Genomic DNA, 23,345 nt, shown 5'->3' with positions numbered 1-23,345 from the left:
CTTATCCTTGTTGCCCTGATTCATGAATAGGTGCATGATGTAATTTGGCTGTGTCCCCACCAAAATCTCAATTTGAATTCTCACATGTTGTTGGAGGGATCCAGTAGGAGGTAATTCAATAATAGTGGCATGTCTTCCCCGTGCTTTTCTTGTGATAATGAATAAGTCTCATGAGATCTGATGGCTTTATAAGGGGGAGTTTCCCTGCACAAGTTCTCTCTTTGCCTGCTGCCATCCATGTCAGACACAACTTGCTCCTCCTTGTGTTCCGCTGTGATTGTGATGCCTCACAAGCCACATGGAACTGTAAGTCCAATAAACCTCTTTCTTTCATAAATTGCCCAGTCTCGGGTATGTCTTTACTAGCAGCATGAAAACAAACTAATACAGTGCATGATCTAGTTTGGGCCACCTGTTATCAGACTCACTATTGCACTGAAACTTTTGGTAAAGCAAAATATATTTTCCACATGGATTGCTGGAAAATAGGATATAAATAAGATAAAAATAGGATATAAAAAGTGGACTACAGCCAAATTCCTCTAGGAGGTGATAATAACTTGTCTAAAAATGAAGTACAGCCCAGCTAGGCTTGGACTTCTTAATTAAACAGAGAAATAAGCTTTTTTTTCATACACTCATTTAAGTAGAGTTGTGCTATTGGTTTACAAATAAAAGTCTTCACTAATCGCTTTAAATTACTGATACTTACAACTTCATGTCTTTGTCCTTGTTTTGTGTTGTTTTGATCTTATTGACCTTGCTTTGATTGTGTTGATCATTGTCAAGTAAGTAAACATTCCAGTGGCTCTTATGATTACACTGTTACTGAAGTCATATGAAAAAAAAAGTTCAGTTGGTCATGCTGGCTAACACTTTGAGAGGCCAAGGCAGGAGAATTGCTTGAGGCCAGGAGTCCAAGATCAGCCTGGGCAACATAGCAAGACCCTGCCTCTATTCAGAGAAAACAAAACAAAACAAAACAAAAAAATAACATAAATACACACGGTATATTGTTACTAAGAGATTTTTATATTTTTCAAATCATTTGGTATAGAATAGTTTAATAAAACATCAAATGAATTATGCAAATTTTAAAAATTATAAATATTAAATATTAATCAGCAAATAAATTGGTTTACTGGTGGATTTAAGTTGTATTGTACTTAAACTAATAAAAAATAAAAATTCTATGGAATATTCTGAGGTCGGTTATTTATTTCTAAAATATATGAGCTTGTTTGGTAAGGTTTTACTTTTATATGGAAGAATACTAAAAAAAAGAGAGATGTATACAACATAGCTGGTGAAATATTAACATTTCGTATGCAGTCTCCAGAGGAATGACTCTGATTGATTTTTTTGGTCTTGAAAAATAACATTTTTATTATAATATAACATAAGCTGAGCTACAGCTAATTATATTAAAACTTCCAGCTACAGAGAACCTTTATTTAACATTGAACTTGAAATAGTACTTTAGTCCTGCCAAGACAATATTTTTCTCATATTTTAACTGCTGTAGGTGTTTCAGCTTCAAAGAAAACACATCCTCTGCAGCCCTCATCTGGGTCTTTTCCATGAGACGGAAAGAAACTGACACACTAATGGAAGGAATAGTTATAAGTTGGTACTGGGTAGCCTAAGGCTAAAAAAGTCAGTGCTAGACAAATTCCTATTATCTACACTCTCCAAAAATAAGTATAAAGGCAAAAGATTATTCATGCTCTTCATTTCAGAAGATTAAGGAGGTAAAGCTGAGGAAGTGGATATCTTTGAATGAAGTTTCTGTTCAATGATGAAGCAAAAGTCTTTGAATTATGTCAATAAGCTTGAAGCACCAATGAAAATGGAATATAAATAATGCACTAAGACAATCAGAAACCCAAAATATATGCTTTATCATATTTTTTTCTCACACGTGATGTGTTTCTTAAAGTATCAGGCATCATATAGCAGGAGCATGTAAGTTTTTTACTAAAAACTCTAAATTTTGGTCTATTGTGAATACAGTGACTCAGTATCTAGGGGTAGAGGAACGTCAATTATTGTTATGCACTCTTAACGAAATTCTTATTTTATTGACTTAGATCTTAGAGGTGCCTCAGTCAGCTGTATTGCTCCAGTTTTATACGAACATTACCTTCAACTTGTATACAGCCCACACTCTCACACCCTGCTGGTAAAGTTCTGTCCTTTAGAAACCAAATTTGGCCTTTTCTGCATCTGCTGATGAAAATTAAAAGTGATTACATGATAAGATTGCTTATGAGGAAGAATTCTGCTCCAGTAGCATCAACATCTTTGTCTTTGTGTGAATGTATTGAAATGTATTCAATATGTACTTGAATTTTTCTTTTCATTTCTCTCTTATTTAGTAAAATAATAGAAAAGCTGATATTTGAGAAAAGTGCTGTGCTTGAAAATATTAAAATAGAACAGTATCCATGAAAAGTAGTGGCATTTTAACCTTGTTCTGAATATTATATTTGTTGAAAAATAAAAATCAGTGATATAAATGCATACCTAAAATATAACTTTCATGCCGGTGTCTAAAAAGCAATATATTTGATGAATTCCAAAAGCATTTAAGTTCTTGGTATTGAAAAATGCTTTTCTTTTATTTTGCTTTTGGATAAATTAATTTCATATATCTTTTTCTTCAAAAAAGTGTATTATGCAAGAAACTAGGGGATCATCCATATATTTAATATTGAGAAAATTAGTTCAATTATTTGCCCATTGGAAAACACTGGTTAAGTACATGTCTCAGTTCTAGAAGTGAGACATATATATAGTAACAACTCTCCAAAAAGACCCTATACCAATAGAGTTTGCGTTCTAGTTAGAAAATGTAGGCATTAAACAATTAATTGACTGCATATTTATAGGAGGAGACTCATTATATACTAAATCAAAAACAAATTACCAAATGGGGTTTAGGCTACTCCTGATGAGGCCACTTTGAGTAGTGACCTTAAAGAAGTGAGGGATGGGATCATGTGACTACAGGAGAAAGCCCATTTCAAACACAAGAGTAAAAGCTGTAAAACGACCTTTCAAGCATGATTTCAGAACAACAAGGGGGTCAGTGTGGCTAGAGCTAGGTGAGTAGGAGGGTAGAGAAGAAGGTCACAAAGTTAGGGAGGTTACACGAGACCAGTTTACACAGTAATTAACTTTTATTTTTCTGCGTGAGATGGAAAGCCAACAGAAAATGTGGGGCAAGTGTCAATATTATAAATTAGATATCTTTTTGAAAGTATTTCCTTGATACCTGAGTAGAGAATAGCCTACAGAAGTCCCAGGAAGGAAGTAGGGAGACCTGTTATAAGAATATTGAAATACCTCATGGTAGAGATAATGCTGGCTCCCATGAGAATGGTTAAAGTGGAAACTCGTAGAAAATGATTGGATTCTTATTTCTATAGTTTTTGGGGTACAGGTGTTTTTTGGTTAAACATGGATGAGTTCTTCAGTGATGAATTCTGAGGTTTAAGTGCACCTGTCAAATGAGCAGTGTACACTGTATCCAATATGTACACTGCCAATCCCCACAGCAAGTTCCTGAAGTCCATTACATCACTTTGTATCCTTTTGTATCCTCATAGCATAGCTTCCACTTGTAATGAGAACACAGTATTTGTTTTTCCATTCCTTAGTTACTTCGCTTAGTATAATGGACTCCAGCTCCATCCAAGTTTCTGCAAAATATGTTAGTTTCTTTTATTCTTTTTATAACTGAGTAGTATTCCATACCACATTTTCTTCATCCATTCATTTGTTGATGAGCACTGGGTTGAATCCATATCCTTGCAACTGCAAAGTATGTTGCTATAAACATGCATGTCCATGTGTCTTTTTCATATAATGGTTTATTTTCCTTTGGGTAGATACCCCGTAGTGGGATTGCTGGAATGAATGGTAGATCTAGTTTTAGTTCTTTGAGGAATTTCCATACTGTTTTCCATAGAGGTTGTACTAACTTACATTCTCATCAGCAGGTTACACTTTTACAGTGTTCCGTTTTCACCACATCCACACCAACATCTCTTGTTTCTTGAATTTTAATTATGGCCATTCTTGGGAAAGTAAGATGGTATCTAATTGTGGTTTAAATTTGCATTCCCTGTTGATGAGCGATTTTGAGCATTTTTTATTTGTTTGTTGGCTGTTTGTACATCTTTTGAGAAATGTCTGTCCATGTCCTTTGCCCACTTTGTGATGGTATTATTTGCTTTTTGCTTACTGATTTGAGTTCTTTGTATATTCTGTATGTTAGTCCTTTGTCCGATGGATCGTTTGTGAATATTTTCTCCAACTCTGTCTGTTGTCTGTTGCTCTGGTGATTATTTATTTTGCTGTGCAGAAGCTTTTTGGTTTAATTGGGTCTCATTTATTTATTTTGTTTTTTGTTGCATTTGCTTTTGGAATTTTAGTCATGAATTCTTTGCCTATACCTATGTGCACAAGAGATTTTCAAATGTTATTTTCCAGATTTTTTATGGTTTCAGGTCTTAGATTTAAGTCTTTTATCCATCTTGAGTTGATTTTTGTATAAGCTGAGAGATAGGGATTCAGTTTCATTCTTTCACCTGTGGCTTGCCAGTTTTCCCAGCACCATTTATTGCATAGGATGTCCTTCCCCAATTTACGTTTTTGTTTGCTTTGTTGAAAACCAGTTGGCTATAAGTATTTGGCTTTATTTCTGTGTTCTCGAAGTGTCTATTCTATACCAGTACTATGCTGTTTTGGTAACCATAGGCTTGTAGTACAATTTAAAATCTGGTAATGTGATGCCTCCAGATATATTCTTTGTGCTTAATATTGCTTCAGCTATGCAGACACTCTTTTGGTTCCATATGAATTTTAGGATTTTTTTCTAGTTCTATGAAAAGTGATGGTATTTTGATGGGAATTGCATTGAATCTGTAGATTGCTTTGGGCAGTTTGATTGTTTTCACAATATTTATTCTTCTCATCCATAGACATGGGATGAGTTTTCATTTGTTTGTGTCATCTATGATTTCTTTCAGCAGTGTTTTTTAGTTTTCCTGGTAGAGGTCTTTTGCCTCTTTGGTTAAATATACTCCTGGGTATTTTTCTCCAGCTGTTGTAAAAGAGATTGAGTTCTTGATTTGATTCTCAACTTGGTTGATGTTGGTATATAGCAGTGTTACTGATTTGTGTATATTGATTTTTTAACCTGAGAGTTTACTGAATTTGTTTATCAAACCTGGGATCCTTTTGGATGAATCTTTAGGGTTTTCTAGGTATTCAATTCCATCATCAGTGAAAACTGACTATTTGATTTCCTCTTTTCCAATTTGGATGTCCTTTATTTATTTCTCTTGCCTGATTGCCCTGGCTAGGACTTCCAGTACTATGTTGAATAGAAGTGGTGAAAGTGGGCATTCTTCTCTTATTCCAGTTCTCAGAGGGAATGCTTTTAACTTTTCTCCATTCAGTATGATATTGGCTGTGGGATTGTCATATTGGCTTTTTTGTTTTTACTTTGAGGTAAGTCCCTTCTATGCCTGTTTTGTTGAGGGTTTTTTTTTATCATAAAGTGATGATGTATTTTATCAAATGCTTTTTCTGTGTGTAGTGAGATGATCATATAGGTTTTGTTTTAATGTTTTTTATGTAATGTATCGTGATATAGTATCTTTTTGCTCTGCTGTTGGATTCAGCTAGCTAGTATTTTGTTGGGGATTTGTGCATTTGTGTTCATCAGGGATACTCTTCTGTAGTTTTCTTTTTTTTTTTTATTATGCCCTTTCCTGCTTTCGGTATTAGGGTGATACTAACTTCATAGAATGATTTAGGGAGAATTCCCTCTCTGCGTCTTTGGAATCGTTTTAGTAGGATTGGTGCCAATTCTTCTGAATCCTTCTGGTCCTGGACTTTGTTTGTTGGCAATTTTTTTTTTTTTTTAATTACTGATTCAGTCTCACTGCTTGTTATTGGTCTGGTCAGGGTTTCTGTTTCTTCCTGATTTAATCTATCAGGGTAGTATATTTCCAGGAATTTATCCATTTCTCCTAGATTTTCTAGTTTGTGCATGTAAAGGTGTTCATAGTATCCTTGAGTGACCTTTTGTATTTCTGTGGTATTGGATGTAACATTCCCAGTTTCATTTATAATCGGACTTGTTTGGATTGTCTCTCGTCCTTTCCTGGTTAATTTCACTAATAGTCTATCAATTTTGTTTGTCTTTTCAAATAAAATCTATTTGTTTCATTTACCTTTTGTATTTTCTTTGTTTCAATTTAATTTAATTCTGCTCTGATCTTTGTTATTTCTTTTATTCTTCTGGCTTTTGGTTTAGTTTGTTCCAGTTTCTCTAGTTCCTTGAGGTATGACATTAAATTGCCAATTTGTGCTTTTCAAACTTTTTGATGTAGACATTTAATGCTATGAACTTTCCTCTTAGCACTGCTTTTGATATATTTGAGCAGTTTTGGTACCTATTATTGTTCATTTTAAAGAATTTTAAATTTCCATCTTGATTTCATCATTAATGCAAAAGTTAATTCAAGAACAGATTATTTAATTTCCATGTATTTGTATATTTTTGAGGGTTCCTTTTGGAGTGATTTCCAGTTTTATTCCACTGTAATCTGAGAAGATACTTGACACAATGTTCATTTTCTTAAATTCATTGAGACTTGTTTCATGGCCTATCAAATGGTCTATCTTGGAGAAAGTTCCATGTGCTGATGAGAAGAATGTATATTCAGAAGCTTTTGAGAAGAAGGATCTGTAAATATGTGTTAAGTCCATTTGTTATAAGGTATAGTTTAAGTCCATTTTTTTCTTTGTTGACTTTCTGTCTTGATGATCTGTCTAGAGTGTCAGTGGAGTATTGAAGTCCCCCACTATTATTGTGTTGCTGTCTCATCTCTTACGTCTAGTGGTAATAGTTTTATAAATCTGGGAGCTCCAGTGTTAGGTGCATATAAGTTTCAGATTGTAATATCTTCTTGTTGGACTGGTCCTTTTATGATTATGTAATGTCTTCTCTGTCCTTTTACCTTTAAAGCTTTAAGGTCTGCTTTGTCTGATCTAAGAATAGTGACTCCTGCTTGCTTTGGTTTATATTTGCATGGAATATATATTTTTTTTACCCTTTTACCTGGTGTTTATACGAATCCTTACGTGTTAGGTGAGTCTCTTACAGACAGCAGATAGTTACTTGATTTTTTTAAAATCCATTCTGTCGTTCTCTATTTTTAAGTGGAGCATTTAGACCATTGACATTCCACAGTAATATCGAGATTTAACACTATTATTTTAAAAAATATTGTGAGGAATTAGATATGGAGACAAGGGAAAAATGCCTTCAATAATTTTGCTTGGAACATCTCACGGAATTACCAATTACTGAGATGAGCAACAACAGCATATAACGAGAGTTTGGGGGATGGGGAGTGTGGCATAAAATATTTCATTGAAAACTTGTGACATGTGAGTTGTCTATGCAACACTCAATGGAGATGCCAGGTAAGCTAGCAGGTTCATGAGTGGTTTTTCAATGTAGAGAATAAAATGAAAACATAATTTTATAATCAGCAGCAAATGAATTACGTTTGAAACCAAGAAACCAGATATGATAACCCAAGCAGTGAATGAAGACAAAGTCTATCAAAGAATAGATTCTTGGAAGAAATTAGCATGGGAAACAGAAACTTTTGGAAGAAATTAGCACAGGAAAAAGAAAGAAAAGATAAATACTGAGTTGAGAAAGACAGAAAAAAGTAATGTTTCTTAGCAGTCAAAAACATGGGTGGTGAGAGGAGAGTGAAAACTGTTGTTGAATTTTCTACTTCTAAGTAACAGGATGGCTGGCAATAATTTTATCAATGACATTGGACAAACAAGAGGAACAATCTGCAGAATTTGATGCAGAACAAAAACACAATATCTTCCTTAAAACTCACAACATATTTCCTTTGATATGCCAATACAACCTAACATGCAGAACAGTTATTGATTATCAAAAACAGTTAATTAAGAAGTATCAAGAAAGTGACTGTTCCCTTGATAACTGTAGGCCATAATTTATACAACAGATGATGGGCAGTGGTAGTTTAGTTAATATACAAATTGGATTTTTACACACTCTAGTGCTCTTGTTTCTTTCTCATCCTATTATTTTCTCTTCCTTAGATCTGTTTTATAAATAGGATTATTATTGATTATTCTGCTTTGAATTAGAATGCTATTTGTCTAGTCAAGATATATAATACCAATACTATAATAAATATTGATATTTTAAAAGGTAAACTTTTAAAGTATACAACAGTTAAAATATTTTGTCTTAAAATTAATTGCTAAAATTTTAACAATATTTAATTGTAAAAGGATAGGAACATGTCACAGTATTTAGTTAATAAAGAAGATATAAGCTACCTATGAGATATGACTTTCATTATTCCCTAGTTGTAGTGAATTGGTTCACTTTTGTACTAAAAATGTACATTTTGATTATAAAACCTCTGAGATTAGAAGATATCACTTTCACTTCAGTTTACTGATTATAATACTTAAAGCAGCAGAGACTTTCAAGTATTATTTTGGATTTTTTAAATCAAATCTCCAAGGATTGTATTTAGGATGATCACCTTTCAGTGCTTTCCACAAAAGAAATAAAGATTTTTAAATGAGAGTAACAGATTGAGTTTACTAAAACAAGCTTTGGCATAACTCAGTCTGTGCACCCATGCATCTGCAAGCTGTCTGTTATTCAAGCATTTTCCAGCAAAACTCATTCTGTATTAAGCTCTGAAGCAGCATCTTTAGTTCATTACTGACATTTCCATATAAAATTTCTACCTAGAACCCAATTAATTAACCAAACCAAAATAATTATTTTCTTCAAAATGTTCTCATTTTTTGTCAGTCCCAGATAATGACATCACCAACATGCCTACATCTTATACTTCAAATTTTAACATTATCTTTGAGACCTCGATTTCTTATTGTTACTCTAGATATCTTCTTAATAATTCATAACAATTATTTCATTTAGCTTCTGAGAAACTCTTTAACAAATAATTTCAATAGGTTTTTTCTTACAAAAGTATTATATATTCATTATATAAGATTTAGGAAATGTAGACAAATCTAAAAATTAAGTTAATACTTACTCATAATCCTATATACTGGAGAGAATTACCATTACTATTTTATCATGCATACTTATTATATATAATATGCAATATAATATTTAATATTCACATTAATACATATAATTTACAAAATAGAAATCATTGTATGTATTTTGTTTAACCTAGATTTCAATGTCATGTAAATATGTTTCATTGCATTAGTTACTCTACCAAAACAGTCTCTCCCCATTTTTTGTTGTTACCTAGTTAAAAGGAATCACAATCTCTTCATTTGAAAATTATGTTTATTTAACTTAAAATTTTTTTTATACTAGTAACATAATATTCCATTAACTGGACAGACCATAATTTATTGAAGTCTTTCCTATTGATAAGCTTATAAACTATTTATAATTTCTCATTACTACAAACAGTATGCCTAAGATGATCAATTTCACTAAATCTTTCTGCTAGTATTTCCTTATCTATTCCTAAAAGTGGATTGGTAAGGGTGAGCGTCTATTGTGGCATTTGATATGCACTGTGCAGAGACCTGTTCTGCTTTTCATTTCCTGCAGAGAAATCTCACGATCATTAGCATGACGTTTGAAGTTTTCAACCATTTGCTTTTAAATAGTCATTATCTATTCTAGTTTTTTGGCCTGCTAAAATTACACCCACTCACACAGCTACACTCTAACTATAGTAAACCCATTTGGTTGTTTTGATTCAAGTGCATATTTCTGCCTCTTGTTTAAACATGTCAGAGTTGTTTTTGTTTTTGTTTTTTACATTTCCTCTTTGTTTATTTATTGGGTAATTTCTCAGAAGCAAGGTTTTCAAAAAGAGGAGAGAGATGAGAGATTCTGTAAAGAGAAATATGAAGCCCCTCTTTTTGAGGAAAGGGGAACATGTAAAAACCAGCTGAGGGAAAGGACCAAGTTTTTGGAGGGGAGAGATTAGAGAACATGGAAAAAAATAATTTCTCCGAGAACTGGATTTATCCACAGTCAACTTTCAACTCCTTTTGTCCTGTTCCAATTGTTTGAACACAGACTTAAAATAACTTTATCTTTTCTCTAATTTTGGTATATGGAGTTGTATCCCTTTTTCTATGCACACATTCTCATGTACAACATGCAATTATAAAAACGGGATTGGTTCCAATGCTGTTATGCTGTCTGTAGCCTTCCTCCTTAACAGTCTGTCATGGGCCAATCTTCTCATGTCAGTTAGTTCACATATTCATCAACGTTTTAATAGCTGTATGGTAACTTCTTTAACTGTTCTTCTAATGGACAATTAATTTGTCTCTATTTTTGTATTTTTAACAACATGTATTCATGCTTCTTTTCAGCCTTGAATGTCAGGATTTTTGATATCCTACATAAAGACACCTGTAGTGTGAAACATCTGTGTCTCCTTGGATAACAGTTTTTCTCCCCTTTGTGCATTTCATGGTATTATGTGTCTCTGATACATACTATGGATGAAACTTCGTGTAATAAAACTGTGTGTGACTGTATCTTGATTTTGACTATTATGCCTAGCAAGTGGCTTAAGGTAGAGTGTATTTCAGTTATGTGGCTTAAGGTAGCGTATACTTCAGTTATGTTTGTATATACTAAAATACCTTGCTCAAAAGAACAACAATACGTGATTTGTATTATATTAGATATCTTATATAATAAGTGTAGCTTCTACATTGTTCAGCACAGCTTAGATGTTTGTGGTATACACTAGGTATTATATCATAAAGTGTTTTAAATACCTACGGTAAAGATGAACTCTGATAGTGAAAAGCAAAGTGGGAATATTAAATCTTTCTGGCATGGATGATGGCCATGTGCACATATGTATCAGAGAGCTGTCTATTGCTCAAACATTCCCCAGAAAATCTGACTCACTATTGAATTCTGAACAACATTTTAATTGAGTTTAGGGCCAATATTTAAATTAGTGAAATCTTTAATTATCAACTTTTATTGCATACTCTTTCATTTGTCCTTAATACTAATACATTTTAAATGTTCCATAAATATAAGTAATTGCATAGAATTTTTATAGAGATACATGAGGAATTTAATAGTTCAAAATTCACTAAAACGTTCAGAACTTTGAAAACCTATAGTAATGTTAGTGTTGTATGCAACAAAAGGTTTTATATGATACTTTACTCCAGATTACACAGAATGAGACCTAATGTTAAAAATATTATATTCTCACACAATACACTGGATACATCTTTTTATGAGAAGCAAGTGTCTTTTTAAAAATATTTGATTACATAATCTATAAGATTTGCATTCAGGTCTAACAGTGATTTCAGCAATATAAATATAAATTTGTGACAGATCTTCACAGCTACTTAAACAGAGCTGCTTTAAACTTTTTGGTGGTTTCAAGTATAATTTTCCCATTATGCTTTGTTTTGAAAATGGAATTTTACCAAATACAATCTTTTCTAAAATTTTATTGAAAAATGTTTGTGGGTACATAGTAGGTGTATATATTTATGGGGTACATGAAATGTTTTGATATAGGCATGCAGTGTGAAATAAGCACCATCCCCTTGAGCATTTATTCTTTGAGTTACAAATAATCCAATTACATACTTTATTTTGGAGGTTCCTCAAAAAACTAAAAATTGAGCTACCAAATACACTCTTCTCATTTGATAAGGCAGGTGTCCAAAGTAGTCAAAAAGTAAATGCACAATAGACACATCCACCTTTGATTTTTTAATAAATTGTGCGATGTGAATGGTCCATACAAACATTCAGAAGCAAATGGAGTCATTTTAGTAACAATTTCATATATTTATTCTTAAAATTTTCTTTTCAAAACATTTTCCACGAACATTAAAATAAAATAATTTTAAAAAATTAGCCAGGGCAGTGGTATATGCCTGTAGTTGTAGCTACTTGTGAGGCTGAGGTGGGAGGCTCACTTAAGCCCTGGAATTCAAGGCCAGCCTAGGCAACATACTGAGACCACATCTCTAAAACACAAACAAACAAAACCAAACATATCATTTGTACATACATTTTGTTTATCTTTTATGCCAAGGGAGAATATATTACGATTGCAAAGAACAAGAAAGTATAATTTCTGCTTGAAGTGGAGGGAAAGTGTCAAGAGTTAGGTCTTTTTTTATTCTTTTAGCCCATCGATTCTCTACCAGCAGCAGTTTTGTATCCTAGTTGACAACTGGCAATATCTGTGGATATAATTTGTTGTCACAAGTGGATACTGCTACTGGCATTTAATGGGCAGAGGTGAGAAATGCTGCCAAATATTCTATAATGCACCACATAAACATGCACAACAAAGAATTATCTGGCCCCAAATGTCAATAGTGCCAAGGCTGAGAAACACTGGTTTAATGTCTATCAGCCCTTTGCCTCCTTTCGTGGATGTCTCTGTCTTGTACCTATAACCAAGCTTTAGTCCTCAGTCCTTGTGGTCAAGAAACAAAAAAATCTGTATTATATACAAAGAGCTGTGATATATATATATATATATATATATATATATATATATATATATACACACACATATATAAACACACATACATATATATATTTGTTCGAAAGGTACTCAAACCTCAGTCATAAATGTAAAAAAAAAGTAATCTTAAGCCATTTCCCACCTGCTCATGTATCTCTCATATATTCATACACTCATTTTATTTTTTTTGTCTTCAATACTGCATTTTTAAGAATGAAATAAACTGATCACATATGAAGGATTATTAAAACATTTTAATTTAATTAGACATTCACTTTATTGCTGAATGTTCTTTATTGCTCTTGCTCTATTAAATGAGAGTGAGAATCTACAAGATTAATGAGTGTTGCTTAAAGGCCAATATTTTCATGCAATTTTCTAGTCACTCTACATTACATCAACTTCAAGATTGAAGCAGCCAGGTTGGCCAAGATTTAGATAAAAACGAAATTCTTGTCTTAGAGCAGGGGTTGGCAAACTACAACCCATAGACCAAGTTCAGCCAGTCAATCTGATTTTGTATTGAAGACTTAAATCTAAGTCCTGAAATTATGAAAATACTACAACATAACATTGGGAAAATGTTTTAGGACATTAGTCTTGGCAAATAGTTTTTGTGTAGACCTCAAAAGCACAGGCAGTAAAGCAAAAATAGGCAAATGAGATCACATCAAGCTAAAAAAACTTCTGCACAGAAAATGAAACAATCAACAATGTGAAAAGACAACCCACAGATTGGGAGAATTTTTTTCAAACTATCCGTCTGATAAGGGATTAATTACCATAATATATAAGAAGCTAAGATAGATCAATAGTGAAAAACAAACGAATAATTTAATTTAAAAAATGGACTAAAGATCTGAAGACATTTCACCAAAGAAGATACATAAATAGCCAACAGGCTTATGAAAGAATGCTCAAAATTACTATCATCAGAGAAATGAAAATCAAAACAACAATGAAATATCACCTCACCCCAGTTTAAATGGTCATTAAAAAAAATATAAGGAATAACAAATGCTGGTGAAAATGTGGAGAACGGGAAACCCTTGAACACTGTAGGTGGGTATGTCAATTAGTACAGCCACTATGGAAAACAGTACGATGGTTCCTCAAAAGAATAAAAGTAGAACTACCATGTTATCCAGCAAATTCACTACTTAGTATACAAAAAAGAAAGGAAATCAATATATCAAAGGGATATCTGCATTCCCATGTTTATTAAAACACTATTCACAACAGCCAGAATATGGAATCAACCTAAGTGCCCATCAATGCATGAATGGATTAAGAAAATTTGTATGTATACACAATCGAATATTATTCAGCCATAAAAATGAATAAAATCCTGTCATTTGCAGCAACATGGTTAGAACTGGAAGTCATTATGCCAAATGAAATAAGTCAAGCATAGGAAGACAAATATTGCATGTTTTCACTCATATGAAGGAGGTTAAAAATGTATCTCATAAAGATAAAGGATAGATTGGTGGTAAGTAGTTTGTAAAACAGCTAAGTTGTATTTTTTATGTATTTCCCATGGCTACTTTTGTGCTACAATGCATTTGAGTAGTTGCAGCAGAAACTATATAGCTTACAAAGTTTAAAATCTTACCTCTGGCCTTTTTCAGAAAAAAAATAACGTCAACTCCTGTTGTAGAGCAATGATTTCTAAACACTAAAGTGAGTTATTGTGGCCACAGGGAGGGCGAAGCAATAGGTTTGAAGCTAGAATAGAACCTTCTTCTCTTGAAATGTCTCCAAGTCTATCTGCATAATCTAATGAAACTTTTACAGAGTTTAAAATCAGTGACTTAAGTCTTTAAATACTCAGTAATATTTGTTTTGATGATGCTGATAATGACAGTAATGATGTTAATAAAGGATATAGTTAAGATCAACACAAATTGAGTACATATTATGCACCATATATGTACAGGAGGAATGATATGATTCTTTCTCTGGGGGTGGCAATAGGATTTTTTTTCTCTAGGATTTGTATTATCTTTGTTGAATTTAAGGGCACACATAGTAATATGTAGTAGTTACATATATACAATGTATATATTACATTGTAATATATATTAGTTAAATGTACAGTATTGACAAGGGTTTATCAAAAAGAGGTGAATTAACTCTTTTCTTTCTCTTTAGTTTTACCATATATTTTTAAAATCTCTTTTAGATGTTTCCAGGTTAAGAATCTTTAAAATAGGCATGCAGGTTTATCCTGTGGGGATTTCTAGATATTCATTTTGTCCTTTTTCTTGTAATTTATTTTACCTTCCTTTTATTGAGAGAAAAGTGTAAATTGTAAAATCAATGATATATTTTGAATAATTTCTGTCACTGGTTATTTCTGTATTTAAGTGGAAATAAGAGGAAAGGGGGAAAAGGCAATATGAATTGAGAGCAAGGGTATATCTAAGTTACAGAAAAACCAAAACAAAATTCTATCCATAAAGAGGATTTTCTTCTGACCTAAAGTGGTATGATTTCTTACATAAGAGGATAAGTGCTGAGGTCTAAGGTCTTAACTGTACCCCCTTCCCTTAAAGCCCATTCCCACTCCTTGTGTTCTCAGCTCAGCAATTAGCAACTGTATCTCCCCAGTCACTCAGGACAAAAAGTCTGGCAGCATCTTTAATTTATATTGCTTTCCACATGCAGTCTACCATAAGTCATATTAATTTACCTCCTAAACAATTAACCACTACTACTAATTTGATCCAACACTTTTATCACATCTTTCTTGGTCTACTATGATTGTCTGCCAATGGCTCTCCATGTTTACACCTTTGCTTTCACACAATCTGCTGTCTCCAATGCAATGATTTTTTTGAAACACAAATTACACAGCTCAGTCGAGTTTATAACCCCTCTCTCCACCTTCACAATTAAAATAAAAATTGAGTATTTTGTTCTGAATTATGAAGCTTTGGTGATCTGAACTGTGTCTGCTCTCCTGATTTCATCTGATGCACCTTCTCCGTTGGCCCACACCAGAGATTCTGGCCTTCCCTTTCTTCCTGTAAGGTGACTCACTCATTTCTACTTTTTATTCTTTTCTGTGGGGATTTGCTTTCTTGTGATCTTTGCTGTATGTGTTCTTTCTAAAGAGTTTAAATGAGGCTGGAGAAATACTACTATTATGTTTGATGTGGAGATAACAATAGGTTTAGCATTTGCACTACCTTGCTGGATTTATGCACAAACATTTTAGTATATTGTTAGCTTAAATATTATTTTCTCAGAGCTGTCTTCCCCTTCAGTCCCCTAGTTACTCATTAAAGAATGGCATGTTTTATTTTTTTAACCTGCTTCATTGAGGTATAATTTACTTAAATTATGTTATCAATTTAATTACTTTTGACAAATATATAAAGGCATGTAAACACCACCATAGTCAAGATAGAGAACATTTCCATCACCCCCAGAATATTCCTTTTGGACACTTGCTACCAATAAGCTGCCCACCCTCTGCTTTCCTGAATAGACATTTCTCAAAAGAAGACATTCAAATGACAAACAAATATATGAGAAAAAAAGCTCAGCATCTTTAATCATCATGGAAGTGCATATCAAAACCACTGTGAGATATCACTTAACACAGGTTAAAATGACCATTACCAAAAGGGGAAAAAAATGTTAGCAAGGATATGTCAAAAGAAAAACTTCAGCCACATTAAATTTTTAAAAGTTTATTTGAACAATGAATGATTTGTGAATTGGACAATCCCCAGAATCACAGCAGATTCAGAGAGACTCCAGGGATGCCTCAGTGTCAGAACAAATTTATAGACACACACACTTTCCTCACACACCTTGCATGTAAAATTATGTTTTCAGTAGTCTCAGTTACGCGTTACAATGGTAAGTCTGAGCAACTTTTACTTTCAGTGCATACATTTCCTTTCATGAATTCTCTCATGACTTCCACAGACATGACATGCTTGGACTTTCTGACTTGTCCTAAACATCTCTTTTTAAACAACCAGTTATTTTACTTTAGGACATGAATTTGCCATACAAGATCCTCTCTTACATAAACTCCCTTTATTTATAACCTTCTTTGCATAGCTAGGGCACATGGCTAATTCCACATGTCCCCAGGCTTTCTTTAGAATCTAATGCTCCAGAATAAATTGAACAATTTTTAAAAGTCAAAGAAGCAGTTTATGACCTTAAAGCAATTAGCAAACCTAATATCTGGCCTGTATAATTTAGACCAAATGTTTTTATTTTGCTAATACTCTTTAAAACTATTTTAATTTTCCAAAGATTACTAAAGTTATGTGAGCTATAGAACATTATAGTATTAATTTTTCTTTCAATGTATTTGATTTAAGCACTTATTTTTCTTTAAGCCAATTAATTAGAGCTCTTTTATATAAACATCACACACCAAAACACATATAAAAATACAGACAGACAGAAGAAGGTCCAGTAGTTGTAAGATATTTCCTTTACCAGTTTCTTTTTTTTTTTTTTTTATTTAGGGTTTTAGGGTACATGTGCACAATATGCAGGTTTGTTACATATGTATCCATATGCCATGTTGATTTCCTGCACCCATTAACTCGTCATTTAGCATTAGGTGTATCTCCTAATGCTGTCCCTCCCCCCTCCCCCCTCATTTACCAGTTTCTAAGTTTCTTAATTGGATTACTGACCTTAGGGTGCAGTCCGGAGAAGAAATGGCTAGGAAAACTTTCAGTTTCTAGGGCCTAACAAGCAGGCAGAGCTGGAAGGCAAAACAGATCTTCAGAAATCAAAGGTCCCATTTTTGTACCAGATCCTGGATCCCAGAAAGACAGAATCAGCCCATCCCCATGGGAGTCTTCTCCCTCAGTGTGGTGTGGGGACATTTCCATAATGTCCAGGTGGCCAAGAGCATGCTTCTCTAATCCAAACATGCAAAGAGCTAGTATTTCCCCACAACTGCCACCAGCCATCACTAAAAGTACATTTCCTACCTAGTTATTACACATCAAAGCTCTCTCATAATGTGAAGTAATTTTGATTACTTCACAAAACCATCAGATAACACAATGCAAAACAGAACAAAGTCTTAGATGTTTAAAGGGATCTATCTGCTTTTAATTCCTGGGGTTTCATGATGAAAACAGACTGGTTTTTGTTTGTTTGTAGACAGGTTCTGTGGTGCCTCCTCTGTTTTTCCCAAGGAGTCCTAGGCTATCAGAAGTTATCTTAGGTCCTCTCATGTGTGCATGAAGACTGGCAAGACAAAATGGATAGAAATAATTCAGTGGACTGAGAAGAAAAAAATATTTTTTCCTAACAAGATTCAAGAAGGGAGAAAAAAAAACATAAGGGCCTTTTAAATATTTGTATAGCTTGGATATCCACTTTTAATTAAGCTGACTTTTAACCATAGTTCTCTTTAAAAAATCCTTTTAAATCTCTTATTACCTGACTTTCGCCATGCCAAGCAGCCAATATTACTGGCTTTTGAACTTTACCAAAGGTAACCTCTCAGGTGCTCAGAGAAAGGAAAATTCAAGAGAGTTCGTGGAGGGGAAGAGAATCAACAAATTGTAAAGGTCACACAGATATCAAACCAGAAAGGACTCATTCCTTAAGCCAGGAATTGAACCTGGATGGCCACTGTGAAAAGGCAAAAGCTTAGCTTCTGAGCTACAGCACTGGGCAGTCTTCATTTCCCTTCCCAGAAGGAGTCTAGAGTAGTTAATTTTGAGCTTGAAAAGGCTTTTACCTATTCAAGATAATTTTTAGAGCTAACTCTGGCATAAACCCTAAAATTCCCGTTCCCTGGAAGGTGGAGACCACAAGAAAGTACCACCACGTGGTTACAAGGTCAAGCTCCCAAGGACATAAAGCAAGATGGACATCTCATCCAGTTTGTTTGTTTGTTTGTTTGTTTCAGGGACCTGTATCAAAGTTTGTTACTGACCAGATTGCTGGGCCTTCTTGAGCCCCAAGCTTATGGGGTCCTAAATCCATGTTCTATTCCTAAGGTACCCATCAAAACAGAAAAACAAATTCATAGCACAAAATACACCAGATTTGCTAGAGCTTAAGACTGGCCTGAGAATTCTTTTTCTCATTAATCAAAACTTTACAGAGGAGATAAACAGTGATTTTTACCATTTGTTCAGCAGGTTTGCACAGAGAGGGAGAGGCCAGAAGTCTGACTGGTAAGAAATTCTTACCGTTTTGTCAGCATGCCAGGCTTTCCCAGTTCCCTTTCCCTGAGCAGCCCTAGTGACCCAGTTCACCATACCATAGCCATGAAGGCAAAGCCGCGATACAAAAGACAAGTTTTTCTTTCCTTCTTTCTTTTTTTTTTCTTTTTTTATGTACTTCAGTGTGGTGTTGTTCATTTGAAATGTTCCACTGTAAGTTACCTTGTTTAGTAACATTTCACTATTTCTGTAAGACTTTGCTACTTCCCTGGCCTAATGTATCAGCTGTAAGGAACTCAATTTTCCAGAAATTAAGGATCCCATTTTTACCTAAAATGGGAAAGCTTTGCTTTCAGGTTTCCTTGATGAACTTAAGCAATGATTTTTTTTCTAGGTAAGCGGGCAAGAGAAATGAAACAAAGGGGTAGAATACAAAAATCCCCGCGAATTTCTAAAAGCCATGCTTACATCCCCTGCGATACTACTGTTTACTACCAGTTTATTTCAAACCCAGTCAGATGAAGGAGGCCTCTAACTGGATCTAAGACAGTTAATTACAGGATCAAATTTCACCTTGGACACAGTCCACTTTCTGCCACAACTTCCAAATCCAGTTTGGAACAGAAATTTGCTCAAAAAAAAACTTGGAGAGCTCAAAACACAAATTCGTGGAGCACCGAAATTTGAGAACAACTTCCCATGATCCCCAGCTGCTCTGAGACATCAAAAGACATAAGTGGGTCTAGCAGTTTGCTTGCTTGTTCACTCAGCACTCCTGGAGGTCTTTAGAAGGTCTACTTCAGACCCCATTTCTGACACCATCTGTTAAAACTTCAGCCAAATTAAATGTAAAATAGTTTAATTGAGCAATGAATGATTCATGAATTGGGCAGCCCCCAGAATCACAGCAGATTCAGAGAGACTCCAGGGATGCCTCATGGTCAGAACAAATTTATAGACAAGGAAAGGGAAGTGATGTACAGAAATCAGAAGTGAGGTACAGAAACGACTGGATTGGTTACAGGTTGGCGTTTGCCTTATTTGAAAACAGTTTAAACACTTGGCAGTCTATGAGTGGTTGAAGTACGGCCGCTGGGATTGGCCAAGACTCAGCTATTGTTACAGGTGCATACTCTTAAGTTAGGTTGTCAATCTTGTCTGCCTATTAAACTAGGTTGCAGTTCATCCACAAGGACTCAAGTATGGAGGTACAGAGTCTTTCTCAGGTAGTATTTAGTTTGCTTCAACAATTGTAAAGAAAAGGGAACCCTTGCTTGCTGTTGGTGGAAATGTAAATTAATACAGCCATTATGGCAAACAGCATAAATGTTCGTCAATAAATTCAAACAGAATTACCATGTAATCCAGCAATCCCATTTCTGGATATATATATCTAAGGTAAATAAAATCATTATCTCAAAGAGATATCTGCACTCGCATGTTCTTTGAAGCATTGGTCACAATAGTCAATATGTGGAGTCAACCTAAGTGTCCATAAAGGGATTAGTGGATTAAAAATATTATATATATATATACACACACACACACACATAAGAATATCATTAAGCCATTAAAAAAAAGAATTCTGCCATTTTTGAAAACATGCATAAACTTGGAGGCCATTATCTTGAGTGAAATAAGCCAGGAGCAGAAAGACTACTGTATAACCTCACTTATATGAAGTATCCAAAATAGTCAAACTTATAGAAACAGAATATAGAATGTTGGCCAAAGGGTAAAAAATTTCAGTTAAACAAGAGGAATAACTTTTTAGAGCTCTATAGTATGATGAGTATAATTAATAATAATGTATTATAAATTTCAAAATTGCTAAAAGAATAGATTTTAAGTATTCTCACAACAAAGAAATGATATGTATGTGAGGTCATAGATATGTTAATTAGCTTCATTTAATTATTCCACAAAGCATACCCATATTAAAACATCACGTTGTACTTCATAAATATATTTAATTATTTACAAATTAAAATCTAAATAATAAAAATAATTTAAAAAAACCAAAATAGTTTTTAAAACTTCCCCTACCTTGAGCTCATGGCAATCACTGATCTGCCTTCAAATACATGAAATCATACCATATGTTGTCATTTGTGTCTAGCTTCTTTTATACATTATTATTTTTTAGATATTCATCTATCATGTGGAAATAAAGCTGGGGTACATTTTATTTTGTTGCTTTTCATTTATTGTATGAATATACCACGAATTTGTTTATTCATTCACAAAGTGATGGTCGTTTTACTTGTTTTCTGTTTTGGGATATTACAATTAAAATTGCTATGAACATTTTAGTCATTGTCATGTGACACAAGTTTGATTAAATATATATGTAGCTTTGAAAGAATCTGCCAATATGTCATATATTCCATTTCATTTTAAAATTTGTGCATGGTATGTGACAATTGCCCAGATAAATTATTTCCCATGAGGATATGGGAACTCATATTTTGGATATATATATATATATATATATATATGTATATCTCCAAATATATATATATATATACATATATATATATTTAACCACTGAGTTACCTCGCTACCATTGTGAAGAAACAATTAATTACCTTGCTACCATTGTGAAGAAACAATTATCCACATATGCGCAGGTCTATTTCTAGATTCTGTGTTCTGTTCATTGCTCTATATGTTTATCTTTTCTTTATTAATATACTTTAATAGTGAGTCTCAAAAGCACATATTGTGTGCCTTCATTTTAGTACTTATTTTCTAAATTTATTTTTGCTATTCTAGACCCTTTACACTTCCATATAAATATTTCATTCAGCTTGTAAATTTTTATGAAAACCCTTTTGGGGTTTTTGATTGGAATTTTATTAAATAGATAAGTTGGGTGGAATTGACATCTTAGCAATACTGAGTATTCTGATCCAGGAGGATGGTATATATCTTCATTTATTTAGGTCTTATAATTTATATTAAAGTTCAATGCTGTCATGGTTCTGAGTGTACAGGTCTTACACATATTAAATTATTTCTAAGAGTTTCGTATTTTAATGCTGTGCTTAATGATATGTTAAAATTTCAATTAGCGTGTTTTAATTCTTCATACAGATCTTATCACCATTTGTTATTTCTGTGTTGATGTATTTCAAAGCCTTCAATATATTTCCTTTTTTTATCTCCACTGAAATTCATTAAGTAGGCTTCATCAGTACAAGTACCTTTTGTATTTTGATCACTACTATATCCTCAGTTCTGTAAAAATACTGGTGCACAGTAATTTCTCAATAATAATTTATTCCTCAATGAATGCATCATACATGAGACCTTGTAAAAATTGTCTAATCTTTCTGGGACTTACGTTTCCATATATACATGTATACACACACACACACACACACACACCTATATATAGAATATAGATATAGATATATGTAACATACATATTAATAATGTAATATTGTACTCTAATATATGTGGAATAAAATATAACAGTAGTACTTACCCTCCCTCGGTTTTATCACTGTTAAATCATATGATTTTTAAAGAAAATTCTTAGCATGGCCTGAAAGATGGCATTTTACAATTTCTAATTTTTAAAATAATATTATCGAAGACATCAGGATTGCTATGGCTGATTGACTAACAGATATAACATATTTATTGTAGTTTAGCTCTTTCTAGAATGACATGGTGTCATTATTATTTATGTTCTCTGTTGAACTAGATTGAAATAGATTGTCGAACGAAATTAATTACAGCTTTAAAAAGTGCTATGCAAGTCAATTTTTAAAATTAGATTTCATAGCATATGAATTCACTCTATCACTAATAACTACCCCCAAATTTATTTGTTAAATATATGAAAATAATTAAGCTCATATTTTAAGTAAACATTCCAATTATAAATTTGGGACTAGTTCTCTGGGACTCTTCATTCCTGAGTCCAGCGTTGTTAGTATTTTTTCATTTTGTAAAAATACCTCATTTTTATTTTAAAAATCATTTGAGTTAGTGATCTTAGAAATATAGGTATTAGGCCAATCTACCTTCTCACCTCAGCAAAGATATGCAGAATATATGTTTTTTAAATCAAGAAACAAGCGGTATTTCACTAAACAAATTACAAAGATTTGTAATCTTTGAACTACACATTTTGAAAAGGAAACTCTGACTCTATTTCACAACTGCAAGGGTGTACCCTAAATATGTACATATGCACACATATATATGTGTGCGGATAGATAGATAGATAGATAGATAGATAGATAGATAGAGTTGTTGCTTGTTTGTTCAGAGCTAACTTCAGCTTGGAAAGAAGTGGAACGTTTAGAATGTGAAAGCAACCACTAGATGGTGCCGTGTATCCTGAACACGAGAAATGTCAGAAACTAGGAGAATGACAATTTGGAATCTTGCATTACCATGGTGACCTACTTGGCTTGTTGTGGTTGTTTTTCCCTAGGTCATTTTTCCCCTTTCTGTCCTTTCTAAATACATGAATTAACTGTTTTATGCACATGGTTATACATTGTGCCAATGGAAAAATAAATAAGAAATGCACTGACTA

At 33.3% G+C, this 23,345-nt stretch overlaps 1 long non-coding RNA gene across 2 annotated transcripts in view; it reads left to right on the top strand.

Moving 5' to 3' along the window:
* The window catches only part of LOC134731835 (uncharacterized), a 409,501-nt gene that overhangs the window by 229,034 nt on the left and 157,122 nt on the right, over positions 1-23,345 (top strand). The window lies entirely within an intron of this gene.

This window comes from Symphalangus syndactylus, chromosome 11, assembly GCF_028878055.3.
Source record: "Symphalangus syndactylus isolate Jambi chromosome 11, NHGRI_mSymSyn1-v2.1_pri, whole genome shotgun sequence".
Taxonomy (NCBI): Eukaryota; Metazoa; Chordata; class Mammalia; order Primates; family Hylobatidae; genus Symphalangus; species Symphalangus syndactylus.
Note: the sequence above shows the minus strand (reverse complement) of the source record. Positions and strands in the feature narration are given on the sequence as shown.